The following is a 23,012-nucleotide window of genomic DNA, read 5'->3' as shown; positions in this document are numbered from 1 at the left end:
TTGGAAATTACACCAGAATATTTCCAAGATCATAGTGTGAAAAGGTCTTGGCTACTTATAGTAATAGATAGAGTTCTGGACCTGCAGTCAGGAAAACCTGAGTTCAAATCCAGCCTCAGACACATACTAGCTGTGTGAACCTAGGCAAGTCACTTAACCTCTGTCTCTCTCAGTTTCCTCATTTGTAAAATAAGGATAATAATACCACCTACCCCTCAGTGTTGTTGTGAGGATAGAATTAGATAATCTATAAATTTAATCTTTGATAAATAAATCTAATCTTTGATTACAAAGACAATGTTTTCAAATCCAAATCACTATATATAAATGTTAGGTATTGTTATTACTTTTATCAATAGTGGTAAGTCTCAGAACTGTGAACTTTGAATACAAAAAATAATCCATAATTCCTTTTCTAATTTAGCAAACAAATTTTGTTAAATGTTGAGTATTTGATATTTTTCCAACAAAAAATCATATTCAAATGAAATGATAAGATTTGTCAGTGGTGAAGCAGAGAGAATATTAGACCTTTAGTGAATCCTGGCTCTGCTATTTTATTTATGACATTGGACAAGTCACCTGTTTATCTTTGTTTCCTTATCTGCAAATGGGGATTTTATCTCCATTTTCTCCTAAATTCCTGAAGAAGGTGAGAAGGGAATTCATTCTAAGGGGAAGGTGTTACCATGTTAAGTTTGGAAACAGCTAATCACTTCGTTTAGAAAGAATGTAGCAAGAAAGAGAAATGATAACAACTAAGCCTGAAAAGGTAGGTTGGAGACAAATAGTGAAAACCTTTAAATTCCTAATAGGCAATAGGGAGTGACTGAAGGTTTTTGAACATTTGTAAACTCTAAAATGCTATGTATGGATTATAGCATCATCCCCCCTGCAAACCCTCTTCAAAATAGCTATTTGCGTTAATTAGACTGTGTACTGATTTTTGCACAGAGAAACTGGTTTATGGAATTTATGGTTGAAAAAACTAAACCACTGTCAAAATTCCTACATATCAAAACTCAAGTCCCTTATTGCTAGTTTTGAAAGCTTCTTTCCATCCTCCCCTTCCTTTACTCCTGGGTATATTTTCCCTTAAATCTTGCCCTTCTTTTGTAGGCCCACTTATACACTTACAACTGGGTCTCTCAGCCTCTGGTTTCTCTAATCTATTCTGTACTCCTGCATTGATTTATTTTCCTAAAGCACTGCTTTCATATTTTCATCATCTTACCTCCCTGCTCAGGAACTTTCAATGGCTTCCCATTGACTATAGATAAAAGGTCAAATTCTTTAGCCTGGCATTTAAGATACTTACTTCCCAATCTGGGCTCAACCTGCTTCTGAATTTTCTTCTCTAGGAAGACTAGTTGATCACTGTCCAAAGAACAGGAGATTGTCGATTTAGAGTTGGAAGGGCCTGTCTTATAGATCATATCTTCCAACTCCAATTCACAGACAAGGAAACTGAGTTCCAGAAAAGTTAAATAATTTGCCTAAGGTCACACAGTGACAGAATTGGGATTTGAACTGAGTCCTCTGCCTCCAGAGCTGGCACCCTTTCAGATTCACCAAAAAATTGTGGAAAAAAAATTGTAAATGTGTCTACTTTCAGGGTAGCTAGGTAGCACAGTGGATAAAGCACAGACCCTGGATTCAGGAGGACCTGAGTTCAAATTTGGCCTCAGACACTTGACACTTACTAGCTGTGTGACCTTGGACAAATCACTTAACCCTCATTGGCCCGACAAAAAAAAATTAAATTAAAAAAAATGTGCTTACTTTCACACTTCTGATCATATCGCTATTCCCTTTCCCTTCCTAGACTGTCCTTTCCCCTACCACTCTCTTACTCTTCCTGTTCAAATTCTCTCCTTCCTTTCTTAACACTCAGAGAGCACTTACCATTTTTACCCACGCTTGGCATGTAACATTTCCTGTCTTGAATTACTGGTTATGATGTTATATATGCATTTCTTGTTCATACAGCTCTCTGAGGGCAGGAAGGATGTTATACTTCCTCATATCTTCCACAACATCCAGGACAGTGTCTACCAAAAATAAATGGCTGTTGATTAATTTATTAATTAATTGTAACTTTGCATCAGTCCAACTCACTTCTCTTTTCCACAGAGAATGACTAGAATGATAAGTAGTTCCTAGTCTCTGTCTGCCTTATTGTACCAGTGGTTTAATTGAAAAGGTCCAATTCTTGCAATCATTCTTTACTGCTGTGGTGTAGACAAAGCCTCACCTATGCCTATATATCCTATTTACAGAGCAACTAAGCCCCCTTGATATAAAACTCGTGTCCCCACTGACCAAGAAACCTTTTTTCCTACATATATAACAAGATAGAGAATTGGAAAACCACCAAGCTATCTAGTATATTTAGTCAGATAGGATGAAAGCAAATAACTCTTTTCTATAACATTAAACATAATTTCTCTATCTTCTTTCTTTCTTTTTTTTTCTGCCTCATCTGTAATATTTGAGGTCCATTCCTCTGTTTTTACCTCATTTGTATCCCTGTTCTTTCTTTCCACTAATTTCTATCTTTTCTTCTTAAAATGGAAATTCTTAGAAGCAAAAGTCCAGGGGGCAGCTTGGTGGTGCAGTGAATAAAGCATTGGCCCTGTATTCAGGAGGACCTGAGTTCAAATCTGGCCTCAAACACTTGACACTTACTAGCTGTGTGACCCTGGGCAAGTCACTTAACCCTCATTGCCCCACCAAAAAAAAAAAGAAGAAAAGAAAAGAAAAGATAAAAGAGAAGCAAAGTTCCATATATGTACTAAGTGGGGATTTATTGAATACTTGTGATTATTTGAAATACAGATGCACCTCACTTTAAACAATTGGACATATGAAAATCCAGTTTGATCCCCCCCATTATCAATGGTTATTTTCTTTTTAGAAGGATTTACTAACAATGCCCCCAATTCCTGACTCCTCTAGTTCACTGAAAAGATGAAGGACAACATATTCAGGATATACTTGATTTACAATTGATAATAAATCTGGTACTAATAGATTTTTTGCTTTTATCAATTGAATTTACTACTGCCATCCATTACTCATGAGGACTCTATAAGTAAAAGACTAGGAGTTTGACTTAACTCTTTACAACATGGATTCTATACATATGTGCCTTGTTCCATCTGTAGAGTTTATGCACACCTTCCCCAGAGACAATCTTTGTGGGTGGGTGGGTATACTACAAACCTGTTGGGGGAATGTTTTTTGTAACTACTATTCTTGCTATGTCATCTTAGTGAATATTTTTGCTAAAGAGACAATTAAGTTCTGCTGAATGTTAGGGGGAAGAAGACAAGTGGAACTCATAAACAACAGTATAGAAACCCAAACCCATAGGCTTACCCCCTAGATTTGTCAGAGTAGTAACCACTGCCCCTTGGGGACTTGGGCAGCCATTATGAATGGGAAAGAGTCCCAGAGGGGGTGTTATACAATTGTTATTAATATTACATATTTTACAAATGTAATATGCTGTATGTACCAAGTGTAAATATGAGTTACATTTTGAAGAACTCTCACTGTTTAATTTGATCATTGACAATGCTATACTAAAGATTAGTGAAAATCCAACAGTTAAACAGCTAAAAAAGTAAAAGTATCCAGAGACAACCAGAGTCCAGAATCTGGACCAGAATCAAAGAAGACAAGATTTCAAAGACTTTAAATGAACATTTTTGTTTTTTATTTCTGTTATTATATACACCATCTGTAATATGTATTTTCTGCAGAGGCACCCCCTCTGTAGACATTGTCAAAGCATGGGTCCATGAGGGACTGCCCCTCTAGAAAAAAAATCTCCCTTTCTCCCTTTCCTTTATTGTTATTAACATATGGTTTGTTATGATAGGGTATTATATTCTGGTTTTGTTTTTTTTTTACTGTTTCAACAAGGAAACATTCCATGTTTCTTGACAAAACAAAGGGGGGGAATGTGATAAAATAATGGAATTTGGCAGATGCCTAGGGGTCCCACCTGATTGATCTAGTATTGTTTGAGAAACCGACTAAGTACCTACTTGGGAATGATTAGATATAGGCCACACCTGGCCTGCCTTTAGTGATGTATACTACTGATGTCACTAGGGGGACCACTCTCAGCCTCCAACTTAAAGGACCTCCCTTTTGGGGGAGGGAGAGAAAAGGTAGAAATGAGAATGCTGAGGTTGAGAGCTCGCTTTCTTGATGGTGAGCTTCCAAGAGTGGACTGGAGAGGGGCTGCACAGCTGACTCCTATAGAAACTACAGACCCCAGGTGGTGAGTTAATATAAATGAGGTCAGCTCTTCAAATTAGCTGAGCTGGAAGCAAGTTTGGGGATTGAGTTAGTCTTTGCTAGAGCCAGGGAGCTTATCCATTTCTCTCTTTCCCTATTTCCCTGTCACTGGCTTTATTAATTTCACCTTTGTTATATATTTTATTCCCATTAATAAAACCTGATTTGTTTGTGGAAAAGGGGCAGTTAATCTCCTTTCTTATTGGTCTGGGAGAAATAATTAAAAAGGGCAGTTTGGAAGGGAGGAAACTTTGGACCTAGAGGTCCTTCATTATTTTCTGAACCCCAATATTATGGAAACCCACCCAATTAACTCTCCCCATATTAAATTTGGCCCTTACACAACTCAAGAAGATGAGATCAAGAGAAGCTATGACTTTCCTAAGGTCATACAGCTAATAAATGGTGGAATCATTAGAATGCTGATTGTCATGTTCATAGTGCCATATAGGACAATGTCCATGTTCCTGACTAGTCAAAGGGAAGTACATCAAACTAAAGGACCTGAAAAATAGAATATACACACCCTACTGAGAATAAAGTAAATATAATTTATTTCAATTCAATTATATATTTTTTTGCGGGGCAATGGGGGTTAAGTGACTTGCCCAGGGTCACACAGCTAGTAAGTGTCAAGTGTCTGAGACCGGATTTGAACTCAGGTACTCCTGAATCCAGGGCCGGTGCTTTATCCACTGCGCCACCTAGCTGCCCTCAATTATATTTTTAACAAAATTAATAAGTACCTAAAAGGTTCAAGGTACTCTCTAGGCAGTTTCAGTCTTAACACTCCTTGCCTTAACCAGGCTTATATTCTATTGGAGGGATGAGACCATCCATAAATAAGGGATAGGGACCAGACGTCATTCATATAGGGAACCATATGTAAGGAAACTCCTTACAATGCAAATCAGTATTTTCTCTAAGTCATAATCTTAGAGAGTCACCTAGAACACCAAAGGGTTAAGTGACTTGCCCAGAGTCACATAGCCCATATGTGTTATAGGTAGAATTGGAATTCAGGTCTTTCCAGCTTTAAGATTAGCTCTCTATCCACTACATGGGATGCCCCCATGCAAACAAATAAGCATTTTTAAGTGAAAGCAAACATTTGGGTTAAAGCTTGTCATGTTAGCTTACTAGCAAAGGCTAAATTCCACTTTTGTGCCTTTTACTATCACTATTTCTTTAATCTGAAATGAAATTTCATCTTCCTAGAACAAGATGATAAAGTCTATGAGTGTTTAACACCATGTTCAATAAATGCTCATTAACTGGCTTTTCTGTTAGCCTTCTGCTCTTTACTCTGGATGTTGGTTTTTCTCATCTATAAAAATGAGGTGGTTGGACTAGATCAGAGCTTCTTAACCTGGGGTCTGTGGATAATTTTGAGGGGGTCTGTGATGGGAAATAAAGTGAACTTAGATGGGGGAAAATACACCTCCATTTTCACTGACATTTAACTGAAACTTAGCATTTCCTTTAATTATTTAAAAACATTGTTTTGAGGAGTTCATAGGCTCCATCAGATTTCCAATGGGGTCGATGACACATAAAAAGTGAAGAACCCCTAGACTAGATAAGGTCTCTTCCAGCATGAAATCTATGGTTCTATGACCTTTGGTGTGTGTTACCTTAAGCTGCTTAAAGCAGCACTGGTTCTAGACTCTGACCCATTCTTTCTAGTACAATATATGGATCCCATGCGGAATTCTGAACTCCTGAGAAATACCTATATCAGGTATTTTTTTTTTAGTCTGATTCTTTCTAGGACAATGGAAGATAAAAACCACTTACAGAACTCCAGAAGGGAGAAACCTTCTTGTAGCATTCCTTCCTGACTCTGCTTGAATTAAGACCATCATTGCAAGCTGAGAATTAGTCTTCTTCAGCTAGTAACCTGTACAGTTGAAACTTCAGTCTTTTCTATGCTGTTTAGAAAATACATTGTCAAAAAAAAAAAAGAAAAAAGAAAACACATTGTCAGCTCCATCTTCTCCTCTGAATCCGACAACATGGCCTAGAGCTATTTCTTATCACTAGCTGGTTTGAATAATTTTTAAAATATCAACCATTAAAAAAAACACACCATTCTTTAAGGGACTGAAATCATGTAACAAAATTGTCTTAAAATACAAAAGAAGAGAATGGTGGCACATGCCTGGGATGCCTGCTACTGGGGAGTCTGAGGCACCATTATGGGTGGGTGGCTTGGTCTTAGGAGTTCTGAGCTGCAGTCAGGCTATAGTCAATTGGATTCCTACAGGTAACTCGCTAATATGGCAAGTTTCTGAAAGCTATATTACCAGACTGGATGGGATAGGGAGGTGTCGGAAGGAAGGAAGGAAGGAAGGAAGGAAGGAAGGAAGGAAGGAAGGAAGGAAGGAAGGAAGGAAGGAAGGAAGGAAGGAAGGAAGGAAGGAAGGAAGGAAGGAAGGAAGGAAGGAAGGAAAAATAAAGAAGATAAAAGACAAAAAGGAAAAGAAAATGTGTTCTATTAGGAGAGTTCTCAAAGACACAGAGGCACCCTAAAAACTGACGTGGAATGTACTGCTCTTTCTGATGTTGGCATAAGACTTTTTCTTCTGGCAGAGTCCTGTGAAATGTTGACTAATAGTATCATTGCCCATTCATTTCCTTTCCTTACTCATGCTTTCCCATTTTCCACTTTCCCTTCCAAGACTTTTCATTCTATTCTATTCTAGGTCTCTTCTCTCACCAGTCACTCACTCTTCCTACTTCTTTCCCCTTGAAATTTATAACATGATCTTTGTACTATTTATCACTCCACAGACTACCTTGGACAGATATACACTTGTGTTTGTTATAAAGAGTCAATATAGCCTCAAGGGAACACTGAAAGTGACTCAAATTCCAGCTTCAACATTTACTTGATGTGCTGTCCAGCAAATTCATAATCTCTTTGAGTTTCAGTTTGTTCATCTGTAAAATGGAGAAAATAATAAAGTTGCCCCAGGTTTGTTCTGAAGATCAAATGAGATGCTATACAAACATTTTGCAAGTCTTAAAGACTAATTTGTATGTTAGCTGCTGCTACTGCTACTACTAAGCTAAGCCTTAAAATGCCATAGGAATGTAAACTGTTATAATATTACCTACTTAACATCGTTTTTTAAACATAAGAAATGCAAATAGAATTTTTCTTTTTTCAAACTGGTGGCTGCTTATGTACTATGAGCTTAAGGCAATGCTTCTTGACTTAAACTGTAAGTTTCTTTTCTTGATTCACTTTTAAAAATTTAATTGTATTTATTTTTGCAGGGTAATTAGGGTTAAGTGACTTGCCCAGGCTCACACAGCTAGTAAGTGTCAAGTGTCTGAGTCCGGATCTGAACTCAAGTCTTCCTGAATTCAGGGCTGGTGCTTTATCCACTGTGCCACCTAGCTGCCCCATTTTTTTCTGTGAGGCAATTGGGGTTGAGTGACTTGCCTGGGGTCACACAGCTAGTGTGAAGTGTCTGAGGTAGGATTTGAACTCAGGTCCTCCTGACACCAGGGACAGTGCTCTATTCACTGCTATGCCTAGCTGCCCCTTCTTGATTCATTTTGAGAAACTTTTCTCCAGTGCTTACTACACTGTCATGTGCCCAGTGTATGCTCAATTAATATTAATTAGTCATAATAATGAAGAAACACTTCTATTCCTAGTACCTGCTGGACATTGACATATAAAATCTCTATAGAATGATTTTCTTAATGATTTTTTAAAAGTCTGATTTTAATTGGAAACTGATTCTGAATAGGCAGGTATCACAGGCTTACCTCAGAAAAGAATGGAGAAGTTCAGTGATAATCAAAAGTCCAACATTCCACTCCTACCTAAAAGTCTTTTGACATTTCTCACACTATTGTGAGTTTCAAGGCTAATTTACTATTTGGAAAACTACTGCAGACATCTAGTTTGTGATGAATTTCAAGGAGATAATGAAGTTTTGTGCTTCTAATCTTCAAAAGGTGGAGGAAACAATCAGGAGAATGGCTATTTGGGACCGGATTCTACTCAGTAAGGAAGAACTGGCTGGAAGAGAGCAAGAGATTATGGAGTTAGAAATTATGGAAATGAGGGGCAGCTAGGTGGTACAGTGGATAAAGCACCAGCCCTGAATTCAGGAAGACCTGAGTTCAAATCCGGCCTCAGACACTTGACACTTACTAGCTGTGTGACCCGGGGCAAGTCACTTAACCCCAATTGCCTCACAAAAAAAGAAAAATATATATACAGTGAATACACACACACACACACACACACACACACACACGGAGTGCCTACAACAATATCAATGGAAAGAACAACAGCTACAAAACAAATGACTGAAACTGAATGTGATAAAATTATAAAAAACATGGTTTATCTCAAAGAAGAGATATGAGAAGATACTGACCATCTTTTGCTGTCTTTTGTGTGATACCTCCTGCCCTGGATGGTGCAAGTGATAGAGTCCTACACTTGGAATCAGGACAATCTGAACTCAAAACCCAACTCATACTTACTAGCTATGTGTATCTGGCTAAGTCGCTTAACCTCTGTTTGCTTGTTTCCTCAGTTGTAAAATGGAGATAATAATAGCACCTACCTCATAGGGCTGTTCTGAGGATCAAATGAGATAAGATTTATAAAAGTGCTTTGCACAGTTCCTGGAACATAGTAGGTGTTTAATAAATGCTTGTTCCCTTCTCTTTCCCATTTGTCATTGTCTTCAGTGGCTTAAATAAGAGCGTGTGACTATGACTCTCAGTGATTGACCTTTCACTCAGAAATGTCACAGCTCCCTAAATTTCTCTTATCAACTCAACACACCTATTTTAATCATGCTTTAGTCTCCAAATGTTTATATGATTTCTCATTTTCTTAGTTTTACCCTGTTTAGTTATAAAACATGTATATGCCCATTTGGGGAGGCAGTATCCATCATTCCTCAGCCCTGAAGTTGGCAACAAAGTAGTACATCTGTTTGGTACCCTTGAAACTGTGTTTCTTCACACTTATATTTCTCTCATTTTTAATAAATAAAAACTTTTCTCTGCCTCTTCACAACATTCAATTATTCCCATATGAGTAAGGTATTGCTCCACAATGTTGACAAATGCTTAGTTCTCCCTCCTACCCTACAGATCATTTTCTCTCCCAAACTGTTCAAATCCTATCTGATAGCTGTTTCTTCATACACCCATTTCAAGTTATTTTTCTATTTATATCAGGTATCAAAAGGTTCAATTCTAAAAGTGGCAATATCCTGCATCCTTTGAAAGTTAATATAAATCTCTTCCTTTATGCGTGTGTGTGTGTGTGTGTGCGCGCGCGCGTGTGTGTGTGCATGTGTGTGTGCACACACACACATTTTCTGCTCTTTCCATCATTTATTGATCCTCATGGAAATGGTGTTAAAGAGACAGTGTACCTTACACTGAATTTTTCTTCGTCTTTAAAAAACAATCTGTTCTAAGGGATGGCTCCCTGAGAGGCAGTAGAGGAGAAATACAGAGGAAAGTATAGGTGATATTAAAAACAAAAGGTATAAATAAAAATTTCTTAAAATTTAAAAAGCATGGAAAGAAGATAGAAACAAGGGCAGGTAACTACAGATAAATATAAATGGTCTTATAAATTATCTATTTAATCAAAAAGAGTCAAGAATGTTAAAGTCCAAAATGAGATGAGTTCATGATTATTTCCAAGGACACAACAAAAAAGTTCATGATTATTTCCAAGGACAACCAAAAAGTTAGTGGGTTTTTTAAAAATTAAAGTGGGGGTGAGAAGATAAAAGAAGGAAGAGGATCCCTGCTCATGGTATGTCAGTGATAGCAGACAAGCAAGAAAATGAAGAAATAATCATTTTTTTCTACCAAGGAGGATGATCTTTAGATTTAGAAAATAGAGAATAAAATGTTCAACAGGAACTTGAAACCCATGGTAAATGAGGCGTATCTAGCAGCTTCAATGAGGTCAAACCAGTAGGCCTGGATGAAATACATGTTGTTCAATTGTTTTCAGTCCTGTCTGACTCTTCGTGACCCCATTTGGGGCTTTCTTGGCAAAAATACTGAAGTGGTTTGCCATTTATTTCTCCAGCTCATTTTACAAATGAGGAAACTGAGGCAAACAGAGTTAAGTGACTTGCCTAGGATCACACAGCTAGTAAGTGTCTGGGACTGCATTTGAACTCAGTTCTTCCTGACTCCAGACTTAGTGGGCTACCACTGTAACACCTAGCTGCCTGGAACTACAAGTTAGGGCATTGAAACAATGTGTAGACATGATTGCTGAGCTGCTGTTAATTATTATTTTAAATCTTGGAGATCTAGAGATAAGCCATAGAACTTATGATAGCAAAATGTCCCAATTTTCTTTTTTTCTCTTTACCTGCTTTTATTTTTTTCCAATTACATATAAAGGTAATTTTCAACATTCATTTTTGTAAAATTTTGAGTTCCAAATTTTTCTCCCTTCCTCCCTTCCCTCCCCCCTCCTCAAGATAGCAAGCAATCTGTTATACAAGTACAATCATGTTAAATATATTTCCATATTGGTCATGTTGTGAAAAAAGAATCAGAACAAAAGGGAAAAATCACAAGAAAGGAAAAAAAGAAACAAAAAAGTGAAAATAGTCTGCTCTGATTTGCATTCAGACTCCATTGTTCTTCTTCTGCATATGGGCAGCATTTTCCATCAAGAGTCTTTTGGAAGGGAATAGGATGGAGGGAAACAGTTAACAACAGTAACTGTGAAAAAGAAAAAAAGGAACAAAAATTGTACAAAAAATATTTATAGAAACTCTTTGTGGTGGTTAAGAATTGGAAATCAAAGGAATGCTCATCAAATGAGGAATGACTAAACAAGCTGTAGTATATGATTGTAATTGAATATTATTGTGCTGTAAGAAATGACAAGCAGGATGATTTCAAAGAAACCTGGTAAGACTTATATGAACTGATGTATAGTGAAATGAGCAGAATCAGGAGAACATTGTGCCCAGTGACAGCATTATTGTTCTATGAGCAATTTGTGAATGACAACTACTTTCAGCAATACAATGATCCAAGAAAATCCCAAAGGACTAATGATAAAGCATACTATCCACCTCCAGAGAAAGAAATTATATTGATTGAACACAGACTGAAGCATGCTATTTTGTGTTTTCTTTTTTTTTACTTGAGTCTTTTTATATAAAATAACTAATATGGTAATTTTTTACATAATTGCACATGTATAACCTATATTTGATTGCTTACCACCTCAGGGAGGGGGAAGGGTAGGGAGGGAGGGAATGAGAGATGGTTAGAATTTGGAACTCAAAACTTTAAATAAATAAATTTAATTTTTAAAAAAGTCTTTTGGAATTGTCTTGGATCATTGTATTGCTGAGAAGAGCTAAGTACATCATAGTTGATCATTGCACAATGTTGCTGTTATTATGTATAATGTTCTCTTGGTTTTGCTCACTTCATTCAGTATCAGTTCATGTCAGTCTCTCCAGGTTTTTCTAAAATTTGCCTGCTAATCATTTCTTATAGAACAGTAGTATTTTTTTACATTCATATACCACAGCTCATTCAGCCATTCACCAATTTATGGGTATCCCCTCAATTTCCAGTTCCTTGCTACCACAGAAAACTGCTGTAAACCTTTTTGTACATGTAGGTCCTTTCCCTTTTTATGATCTCTTTGGGCTATAGACCTAGTAGTGGCATTGCTAGGTCAAAGGGTATGAACAGTTTTATACTCCTTTGGGTTTGGTTACAAATTGCTCTCCCAAATAATTAGATCAGTTCACAACTCCACCAACAATGCATTAATGTTTCACTTTTCCCACATCTTCTTCAACATTTGTCATTTCCCTTTTCTGTCATATTAGCCAATCTGATCGTTGTGAAGTGGTACCTCAGAATAGTTTAATTTGCATTTCTCTAATCAATAGTGATCGAGAACATTTTTATATGATTATAGATGGCTTTGATTTCTTCATCGGAAGACTGCCTGTTCATATCCTTTGACCATTTATCAATTGGAGAATGGAATACACTTGTATAAATTTGACTCAGTTTTCTATATATTTGAGAAATGAGGCCTTTATCAGAAACATTGGTTGTAAAAATTGTTTCCTAGCTTTCTGCTTTCCTTCTAATCTTAGTTGCATTGGTTTGCAAAACTTTTTTAAATTAATGTAATCAAAATTGTCTATTTTGCATTTCATAATTTCTCCATTTCTTCTCTGGTCATAAATTCTTCCTTCTCCATAGATCTGAATGTCCCAGTTTTCTAAAAAGTAAGTGTCATATTTAAAAAAAAACATATCACTGAGCTGAACTTTCATTTCTGATGAGATTCAATAAAGCAATTAATAGAGAAATAGTTTGTGCATTTAGGGCAGCATTGATCACTTAGAGCCAAATAGGGTCCAATAAAAACAAATCACGCAAACATTGCATGCTCCATATGGAATGACGAATATGAAGATCTCAAAGAAATATAGGATAGCAAAGTATTGTAGAATAAAGAAGCAAAACCCTTAGAACAATATCAACATAGAGAAGTTACAAAACTCAAAAGTAATATATGGTTTAAGTTAAAGGACTTATTCTTTCTTTACTTAAACAGTAACTAGTCTAAATAAATAATCTGAACTTTATAAAACATTATCTAGAGTTTTGTCAAGTATTTATTATGTAAAAACAAAGTGTATGAATAATTTTTTTTTAATTTTTTTTTTTTGGCTGGGCAATGGGGGTTAAGTGACTTGCCCAGGGTCACACAGCTAGTAAGTAAAGTGTCTGAGGTCGGATTTGAACTCAGGTACTCCTGAATCCAAGGCCAGTTCTTTATCCACTGCGCCACCTAGCCGCCCCATGAATAATTTTTTTTAAATTTAAAGAACAAATCATGCCAGACAACCTGGAGAATGTTTTACATACTATGAATTGTTGGTGCCTTAACAAAACAACCTTTATAATCTACTCTCATCTTCTCTCACTCCCAATTGCACTGTTCCCATCCATCCTCCCCCTACACTTTCCCTAGAGAACCTAATCAAATGTCCCATTGAGGAACGGTAGAACAAACTGTAATATATGAATGTAATGCAATATAAGAAATGATGAACACTATAGATTAGAGAAACAGGAAGACTTGAATGAGCTGATGCAGAATAAAATAAGTTGAACCCAAAGAACAGTTTATTCTATGCCAACAACAATCATGTGAAGGAAACAAATTCTAAAGACTTTAGAATTCTGATCAAAGCCAAAAATAGGAACTTTGGAAACTGATAATAAAAATGAGAATGAACTAGAGATACAACACAGGATATATATTCTCAGATATGGCCAATGTGTTAATTTTCTTGCTAGACTATATGCATTTGTTACAAAGGAGGACTTCTACTGGGATGGGGGAAAGTATTGGGGAGAAGGTTGGGATATTGGTTAGTAGGCAGTGATAAATATACAAAAATATTATTTATAAGACTTCTTAATTCAGAGAAGAAAACAAGTGTGAAGAGACTATAGAGTGGTTATGCAATTATCTTGTAAAATTTAACATTTCATTTCAGTTGTGTCTGACTCTTCACAATGCCATTTGGGGTTTTCTTGGCAAAGATACTGGAATGGTTCACCATTTCTTTCTCCAGCTTATTTTACAGATGAGGAAACTGAGGTAAACAGGATTAAGTGACTTGCCCAGGGTCACACAGCTAAAACATGTCTGAAGTTGGATTTGAACTCAGGTCAAACTCAGATCTTTCTGACTCCAGGCCCTGCACTCTATATACTGTACCACCTTTAAATTTTAACATACATTTCTTTTTAAATGTATGTAACAGAAGTCTATTGTTTTCTATGCAATTCTCTCTCTCTCTCTCTCTCTCTCTCTCTCTCTCTGGTTTGGACATTAAGGTGTATGTTGGGATTATGATAGAAAATACAACGTAAGCAATTTTAGATTGTCTATTACCAATATTTACAATTCCTCTCCACTGAACCTCTCCCTTAAATCAAGGGTCTGCACTCTGCACCACTGAAACACAAGTGCTCTCTGAAAGGTCACCGCTGACCTAATATCTGAATCAATGGGCTTTTTTTGGTCTGTCAGTCTGACTTTGGTCTCTATTTTGACACTGTTAAAAGTATCTCTTTCAACTTTTGGGGGGAGGAGAAGACTTATGGAAAGGAGTTAGGAAAAGTAGTGATAACACTACACACAAAATGGAGAAAAGAGTAAATGAAACATTTAAAAATATACAAGCAGGGGCAGCTAAGTGGTGCAGTGGATAAAGCACTGGCCTTGGATTCAGGAGGACCTGAGTTCAAATCTGGCCTCAGACATTTGACACTTACTAGCTGTGTGACTCTGGGCAAGTCACATAACCCTCATTGCCCCACAAAAAAAATAAATAAATAAATAAAAAGATTAAAAATATACAAGCAAGCAACAGAATGAAATTCAGAAGGGGACACAGACAAGTAGGCCAGTGTTGGTACTTGTGATGAGAACATATATATGCTTAGTTATGTAATATTAATTTAAACTTATTTTAAATTAAAATTTTATTTTGATTAAATATTAATATTAATTTAATGTGTAATATTAAATGCAATATATACTTAGGGAAATAAGATGTATATAAGATTCAGTCTCATCTACAACCCTTTTTTTCTATTCATTTTTTATATATGGACATGTCAAGCATATAATTTTTATTTATGTTTGTTTTTTCAAGCTTATAATTTAAAAAAAAATTTTAAAAACTCAAAAATAAAAATGTGTCCCTCTTTTGGGATAACCACTCCTGCCTCTGCTATAGAAATACCATGTCCAAACGATTCTCATCTCCCCTCTCTACCTGCTCCTTCTCTGTCTCCTTTACTGTTCCACATCTTCTTCCCAATCCTTCAGGATCTGGCTTTGGTCTTTTCTTCTCTCTCCCTTAATAATCTCACTTACCCCTGTAGCTCCAGTTGCCATCTCTACATAGATGATTCCCCATGTCTCTATCACTGGATTAAGGTCAACCTGTTAAATGCAGGTTTTATAGACTGTGGCCCAAGGACATTGCAAAATGGAATCTTGGGTCTTTTTCTAATCTCAACATTGAACTTTATGCCAAATGCTGCCAACAGTAAAATTTTTCTATCTTCCATGATCCATTAAGAGCAACAACAAAAATGTTAGATTGAGACAAACATCAGAACATGAAGCTGTTATGACACTGATGAATGAATATTTTATATTTCACCTCAGCTCTGTACTGTCCAAACAATTCCCTCCAGTTCCATTTCTTCTGGTAAACCAGGACAGGGTTTGAGGAGGAGATGGGCAAATGGGTGCCTTCCAGTAGTCATCTTCTCCAAGAAGTGCTAGAGTATTTACCATGAATTCCCCCCAAAGCACAGTCAGTACTTACTGAGAACCCAGGATCTCTTGCTTGAATTTACAATGTCATCTCCAACCCTCTCCATCTTGAGATCAATGTCTGGTCACCTAAGGTAGATGAGGCATCCAGGGGCTAAGGTTCAAACTCACCTGCTCCAGCTGTCAGATGGGAGCAGTAAACAAACAATTGGGGTGGAGAATGGCCACCACTCTCTTACCCATTATAGGAAGTCCCAGAACTACTTGAGGCCACCAGGAAGGTTGAAGAAATAGAGTGATAAAGGCAAAATTATTCCCTTTAAAAAATTCCATTGAGTCAAATCATGGAGTCTTCCATAAGTAAGGGTAGTAGCTCATCATCCCTAAAGTGCTCAAGTCCTTTAGTGCTTTTACCTACAACTGACCAGCAGCAGCCAGGGACTTTATGCTCCCCCCAAACACCCAAACACTGAGCTAGCAGGCATGGTTGGCTAGAAGTAGGCAGGGAAGTTGTGAGCATGCCCTGTTACACTAGCATTATCTCCTTTGGTCCTCATAACAACCCCATGGGGGAAGGATAACAGGTATCGTTATTATGACTTTACAAGTGAGGAAATGGAGGCTCAAAATGGTTAAGTGACTTTCCCCAGGTTGTAAGTTCCAGGAGTAGAATTTTAACTCATGCTTTCCTGACTCCAAGTCCTTCACTCTATCCAATGTACAGCTCTGCTATTCTATCTTGGGCTCCATTAATAAAAGTATTACATCTATAATAAGTGAGGTTCACTCTGTTCCCTCTGAGCCAGATGGTAGTTGGGGGGTATATTGTGTTTTCTGAACTTTAAGAAGAACATTGACAAACTTAAGAGTGTCTAGAGAAGGGTAATTGAAATGATAAGAGGAGTCACAATCATGCCATGCCCGAATTAATTAAGAAATGGGGGACATTAAGTCTGAAAAAGAAAAAAAAACTTGGAAGGGGTCATGATAGTAGTCTATGGAAGAGGGATTAGTCACTCAGTCAGTAAGCATTTATTAAGCACTGACTATATACCATGCACTATGCTAAGCATCAGAAATATAAAGAAAAGCAAAAGACAGTCCCTACTCTAAAATGGTTGTGTTCAGTCATGTCTGTCTCTTCATGTTCCATGGACCCTAGCACACCAGGCCCTTTTATCCTCCACTATCTCCTGAAGTCTCTCTAAGCTTATGTCTGTTGCTTCTGTGACACTATCCATCTCATTCTCTGCTGTCCCCTTTTCCTTTTGCCTTCAATCTTTCCCAATATCAAGGTCTTTTCCAATGACTCCCTTCTTCTCATTATATGACCAGAGTATTTAAGCTTCAGTTTCAGTATCTGACCTTCTAGTGAATAGTCTGAGTTAATGTATTTAAGTATTGACTGATTTTATCTCCTTGTTGTCCAAGGGACTCTCAAAAGTCTTTTCCACCACCACAATTTGAAAGCATTCATTCTGTGGTGCTCAGCTTTCCTTATAGTCCAACTCTCACATCCATACATTGCTCCTAGAAAAACCATAACTTTGACTATATGTACCTTTCTTGGCAAGGTGACGTCTCTGCTTTTTAGTGTGCTGTACAGATTTGCCATGGGCAGCTAGGTGGTACAGTTGATAGAATTCCAGGCCTGGAGTCAAAAGACTCCTTTATTAGTTCAAATTTAGCCTCACACACTCATTGAGTATGTGACCTTGGGCAAGTCACTTAACCCTGTTTGCCTCAGTTCCTCATCTGGAAAATGAGCTGGGGAAGAAAATGGCAAAGTATTCCAGTATCTTTGCCAAAAAACCTCAAATGGGCTAATGAAGAGTCAGAGTTGACTGAAAAACAACAGATTTGCCATAGCTTTCCTTCCAAGGAAGAAATCTTTTAATTTCATCACTGCAGTCACCATCTGTAGTGGTCTTTGGGCCCAAGAATATAAAACACACTATTACTTCCATTTTTCTACCTATATTTGCCAGGAAGTGATGAAACTAGTTGCCAAGATCTTACTTTTTTGTGTGTTAATCTTCAAGCTAGTTTTGACACTCTCTTCTTTCACCCTCATCAAGAAACTTCTTAATTATTCTTCACTTTCTGCCATTAAAGTGGTATTGTCTGTCTGCACAAGTGAGAATATTGGCATATCACCTGACAATCTTAATTCCTGCTTTTGTTTTATCCAGCCTGGTATCTTGCATGTTGTACTCTGCATATAAGTTAAATGGATAAGGCGACAATATACAACTTTGTCATATGCCTTTTCCAAACTTAAACCAATCAGTTGTTCCATTTTCAGTTCTAACTTTTGCTTCTTGGTCCCCATACAGGTTCCTGGGGAGATGAGTAAGACTATCTGGTACTCCCAATTCTGGAGTCAAAAGAGCGGGCTTCCAATTCTACCTCTGATAATACCTATATATTTTTAACAAGCCAGTTAACATTTCTTGGCCTCAGTTTCCTCAACTGTAAAATGAGGAGATTGGGCTACTTGGCCTCTGAAGTCCCTTCTAGCTCTAAATCTATGATTCTATAAGGAAAAATCTGCCTAATAAATAGAGCAGCCTAAAAGTAGAATGAGCTGCCTCAAGAGATAGTGAGTTCCGCATACTAGAAGTTTTCAAATAGAGTTTGAATGTTATTCAAATGATTTAATGGAAGGGAATCCTCTTCAAATATGGATTAGACTGTATCAGTGGTGTCCAAAGTGGAGTGTATGTATTCTTTGAGAGTGCAGAATGATCCATGGGGGCATGGAAAGAAAATATTAGAATTATTATTTTTTATCTAAAAAAGAAAGAAATTAAGTTTTACTAATCTTCAATATTTGGATTAACATTGGCCCCATCACTTGGCCCATAAGTTAGATGGTCCCATGTCAATAGGGTACATGAGATATGTTTCATAATGTGCAGGTGTTGATAGCATTGCCCTCACTCTCATTCTCTTTCAGGATTGTAGTTTATATATGTCTAGATAAGTGGATTTCTAGTTCATAGTTATAGTTTTGACTACACCTTCACAAAATGGATGTGGCTTAAAAACGTTCCTTCAAAGGAATTCTGGATCAAAGAAAATACTAATCAGGGGCACACAAGTGAACAACGAGATAATGGCAGAGCTGAAATTTCTAGACTCCTAGTAAAAGCTTTCCATCAACTATATCACCACAAGGAAAAAAACAATAATGATCTAATCATGGCTGTCCAAGTTGGCCCTCAAAGTTTGAAATTATCAGGTGTTAACTTGTTAACAATATTGGATGTATATTTTGCCTTGAGATGTTAGCTAATGATAGTATGAAACCGTCATTACTAGCAAGACATTTTAAAATTTTTTTAATCATAAAAGTATTTTATTATTTTCCAGTTATATGTAAAAAGTTTTCAACATTTGTTTTCATAAGATTTCTAGTTCCAAATTTTCTCCCTCCCTCCCTTTTCTTCCCCCTCCCCAGAATAGAAAGCAAACTGAAATAGGTTATATATGTACAATCACATTAAACATATTTCTGCATTAGTTATGTTGTTAAAGAAGAATCAGAACAAAAGAGAAAAACCTCAAAAAAGAAAAAATAAACAAAAAAGTAGAAACAGTATGGTTCAATCTGCATTCAGAATCCACAGTTCTTTTTTCTGATGTAGAGAACATTTTCCATCATGAGTTCTTTGGAAATATCTTGGATCGTTAGCAAGACATTTAAAAACTAAGATTTTGTTGCCAAAATAATGTGTTCCACTTTAAAAAAAAACAACCTCATATTTGTTCATTTAAAGATATGGAAACAATTTTCTGACCTGTTTAAAAATCTTCCAAATGTTTTTTTCAGTGAATTTAAAAACCATTTGTTAAAAATACAAAAAGGTAACATTTTTCAATTAGTTTGCAAGAACAAATGATTTGCATCAGAAAACATAGAAATCTGTTAGCCAATTATTAAGAAAAATCTTTGCATGGATGTCATTGAGCATGAGTATCATGTTTGACTAAGCATAGTCAGTCAGTCATTCACTTGCTCCACTTGAATTGTGAAATAGGACTTTCTTATTTTGATATGAGTCTAGAGAGTTTAACATTCTAGCAAAAGTCAGACTAGCTTATTCCTAGCCTAAAGAAATTATGGGGAAATGTGTTCCCACAGGAAAGTAGTATGTCTCTAGGCAGAACAATGAAATGTACCTGTTCCACATTTTCCTAGAATGCTCCAATCACAACTTGGTTACTGTGCCCCAATAACTACACCTTTATGTCTTCTTTGAACCTTTTTGTCCCAGTCATACTATTTCCTTTTTGTCTTTGAACTTCAACAGTATCAAATGATCTTTTGTCTCCTCAATCCAATTATAAGACCACAAATTGGTCACTTGGACTCTGGTTGAAGAACATGACTGTGAGACTTTCTTGTGTGTCCTCGATCCAGTTCTCCCCTTGTGGCCACAAGTAATAAGAATTGACACAGACAAGGCAGGGGGAAAATGTAAAATACTGAATCAATTTTCAAATAAGCTCTGTGTGTCTCTGTGAGGTATATATGTGTATACCCACACACATATGTATACACAAATGTATGTATACAGAGGATAGGCATTAAAACCAAGTATCTAAATAAAGTAGACTTAGAACTAGAACTTTGAATTGTTGAATCACTGTCTTAAACCAAGCTTTTAAAAAAGAATATTCTATAATCACAATAAATAATTTTATAACATTTTAAATCTTCATTTTATCCTTTTAAATCTCTCCTTTTTGCATGTTTTCTAATAGACATATGTTAATACATGGTACATGGATTTGGGGGGAGGAGATGACTGGACCTGGGATTTCACTGGTGTAGGATTCTATTGGTGAAGAACTACCTCCACCAATACAGATTGGTAACATCTGTCCAACTTCTAGTCTTAGAGAGTTGCTTGGAGGACTAAGAGGCTTGCACACAGCTAGGATTGTCACAAGCAGGACCTGAAATGTTGAATAGGATCCAGATCCAGTTCTCTATAAATCTGTTGTGGCTCCTTTTAGTACATATATCTAATTTATAAACATATATCTATATGCACATATGTGTGTATGTATATGTATATATTATGTATATATTATATAGAGAGAGTACTCAAAAATTTTTACTGATGGGGCACATAATCAATAAATATATCAATAGGCATTTTATTAAAATGTACAAGCATTGTACTAGGCATGGGAGATACAAATATAAAGAATGAAATAATTCCTACTTAAAAGGATTACGTTTTAAAAATTGGAAATTGAGGGGATGCCCATCGGTTAGGGAATGGCTGAACAAATTGTGGTATGTGAATGTAATGGAATACAGTGGTATTCTATAAGAAATGATGAGCAGGTAGATTTCAGAAAAGCCTGGACTTATATGAACTGACGCTGAGTGAAGTGAGCAGGACCAGGATAATAGTGTACATAGTAACAGCAACAATGTATGATGATCAACTATGATTGACTTCGCTCTTCTTGGCAATACAGCAATCCAAAACAATTACAAAAAACCCATGATGGAAAATACTCTCCACATCCAGAGAAAGAACAGATGGAGTTTGAATGCAGATCAAAGCATACTACTTTCACTTTTCTTTTTTTTTTTAATGTTTTTTTCCTTTGGTCTGTTTCTTCTTTCACAACACCACTAATATAAAAGTATGTTTTACTTTATTTCACATCTATAACCTATATAAAATTGCTTACTGTCTCAGGGAGGGGAGGATTGAGGGAGAAAAATTTGGAACTCAAAAAAAATTTTTAATGAATGTTAAAAACTGCCTTATATGTAATTGGAAAAAATAAAATACTATTAAAAATAAAAGAATTGTGTTCTAATAGGGCAGAGAAATCAAAAGAGTTTGGAGACTACTATACCAGACAGGACAGAGAGTGTATGATTCTACAGTCTTAAATAGATTTTTCTTTTGTGTAATGTTCTTTAGAATGTTTCAAGCTAAGTGGTTCTGGAACATTTTGTGGCCTAAGCATAAAGCATCTAAATTCAATACTGCAGTATTGGTTCTCTCTAATTAATAAAATCTAATGAGTAAAAGAAGGAAGATTAGTTAAGAGATTGGCAAATTCTCAGCTTCACTTACCTACTTCTTCCAAAACCCTCATTGATTGCTAATAATTGATCTTGGCCTATACTCCAGTAATGATAGAATACAAAGTAAATGATTGCTTAGATAGTAGGGGTGCAATGGCATGAGATAGAGCAGCGATTCTCAAGGGTCTCAGCACCCTTTTATATCCTTGAAGATTTTTTAGGACTACCCCCAAAGAGTTTTTTGTTTATGGGCCATATTTATTAAAATGTCTAAGAATTATTATGAAAATAAATTTGACCTAAAGGATACCCTGAAAGGGTCTCCGGAAACCCCAGGTGTCCCCAGACCACACTTTGAGAACTGCTAAAGGTAAAGAAATAAATGGTGTATTGCTGAGGCTAGGGAACCCTGTTTACAATGAACAAAAACAATCTGAATAATTTCTCAAACAGGCTCTTTTCCTGTGCAATCTTGGGCAAATCACATCACCCTCTGGGTTCTAGTTTCTTTATCTGTAAAGTGAAAGTGAAGGGGTTGAATTAACAGGAGTTTTTAACCTTTTTTAAGTCATAGACCCCTTGGGAAGTATAGTGAAGCCCATGGATCCCTTCTCAGAATAAAGTTAAAAGTGCACAAAATAAAATACAGGGGCAGCTAGGTGGTGCAGTGGATAAAGCACCGGCCCTGGATTCAGGAGGACCTGAGTTCAAATTTGGCCTAAGACACTTGACACTTACTAGCTGTGTGACCCTGGGGAAGCCACTTAACCCTCATTTTCCTTCAAAAAAAAATTGACAAAATAAAATACAGAAGATTACAGAAGAAAGCAATCATACTGAAATAATATTACCAAATTCTTTTTTATGAAAAGGTTCCTCACCCCAGGTTCTGAACTCTTGCCTTAGACCATCTCCAAGGTCCCTTCCAAGGCATTTAATATTCCATGATTCCATGATTTCAGTTCATAATGATCACAGCTCATTTTGCCCAACTCCTTCTTTTCCTCTAATTTTAAGACCTCAAATGAAATTTAAAATGCATTTCATTAATTTACACATTACTCATTAAAATATTCTTGTTAAAAAAATGTCTTTCAATCTCCAAGTCCTACCAGGCTCTTCTAGCCTATGAGCCTCTGTTCTTATGCAAAGCCTCACACAGGTAGATAGGGACTGAAAAGGAGGGAAGATTTCAATGAATGGATAGAGTGAAGTGAACAGAACTAAAAGAACAATTTGTACAATGACTACAACATTGTAGAGGAA

Source organism: Dromiciops gliroides, chromosome 1 (assembly GCF_019393635.1).
Source record: "Dromiciops gliroides isolate mDroGli1 chromosome 1, mDroGli1.pri, whole genome shotgun sequence".
NCBI classification, from domain to species: domain Eukaryota; kingdom Metazoa; phylum Chordata; class Mammalia; order Microbiotheria; family Microbiotheriidae; genus Dromiciops; species Dromiciops gliroides.
This window is presented reverse-complemented; position numbering follows the sequence as displayed.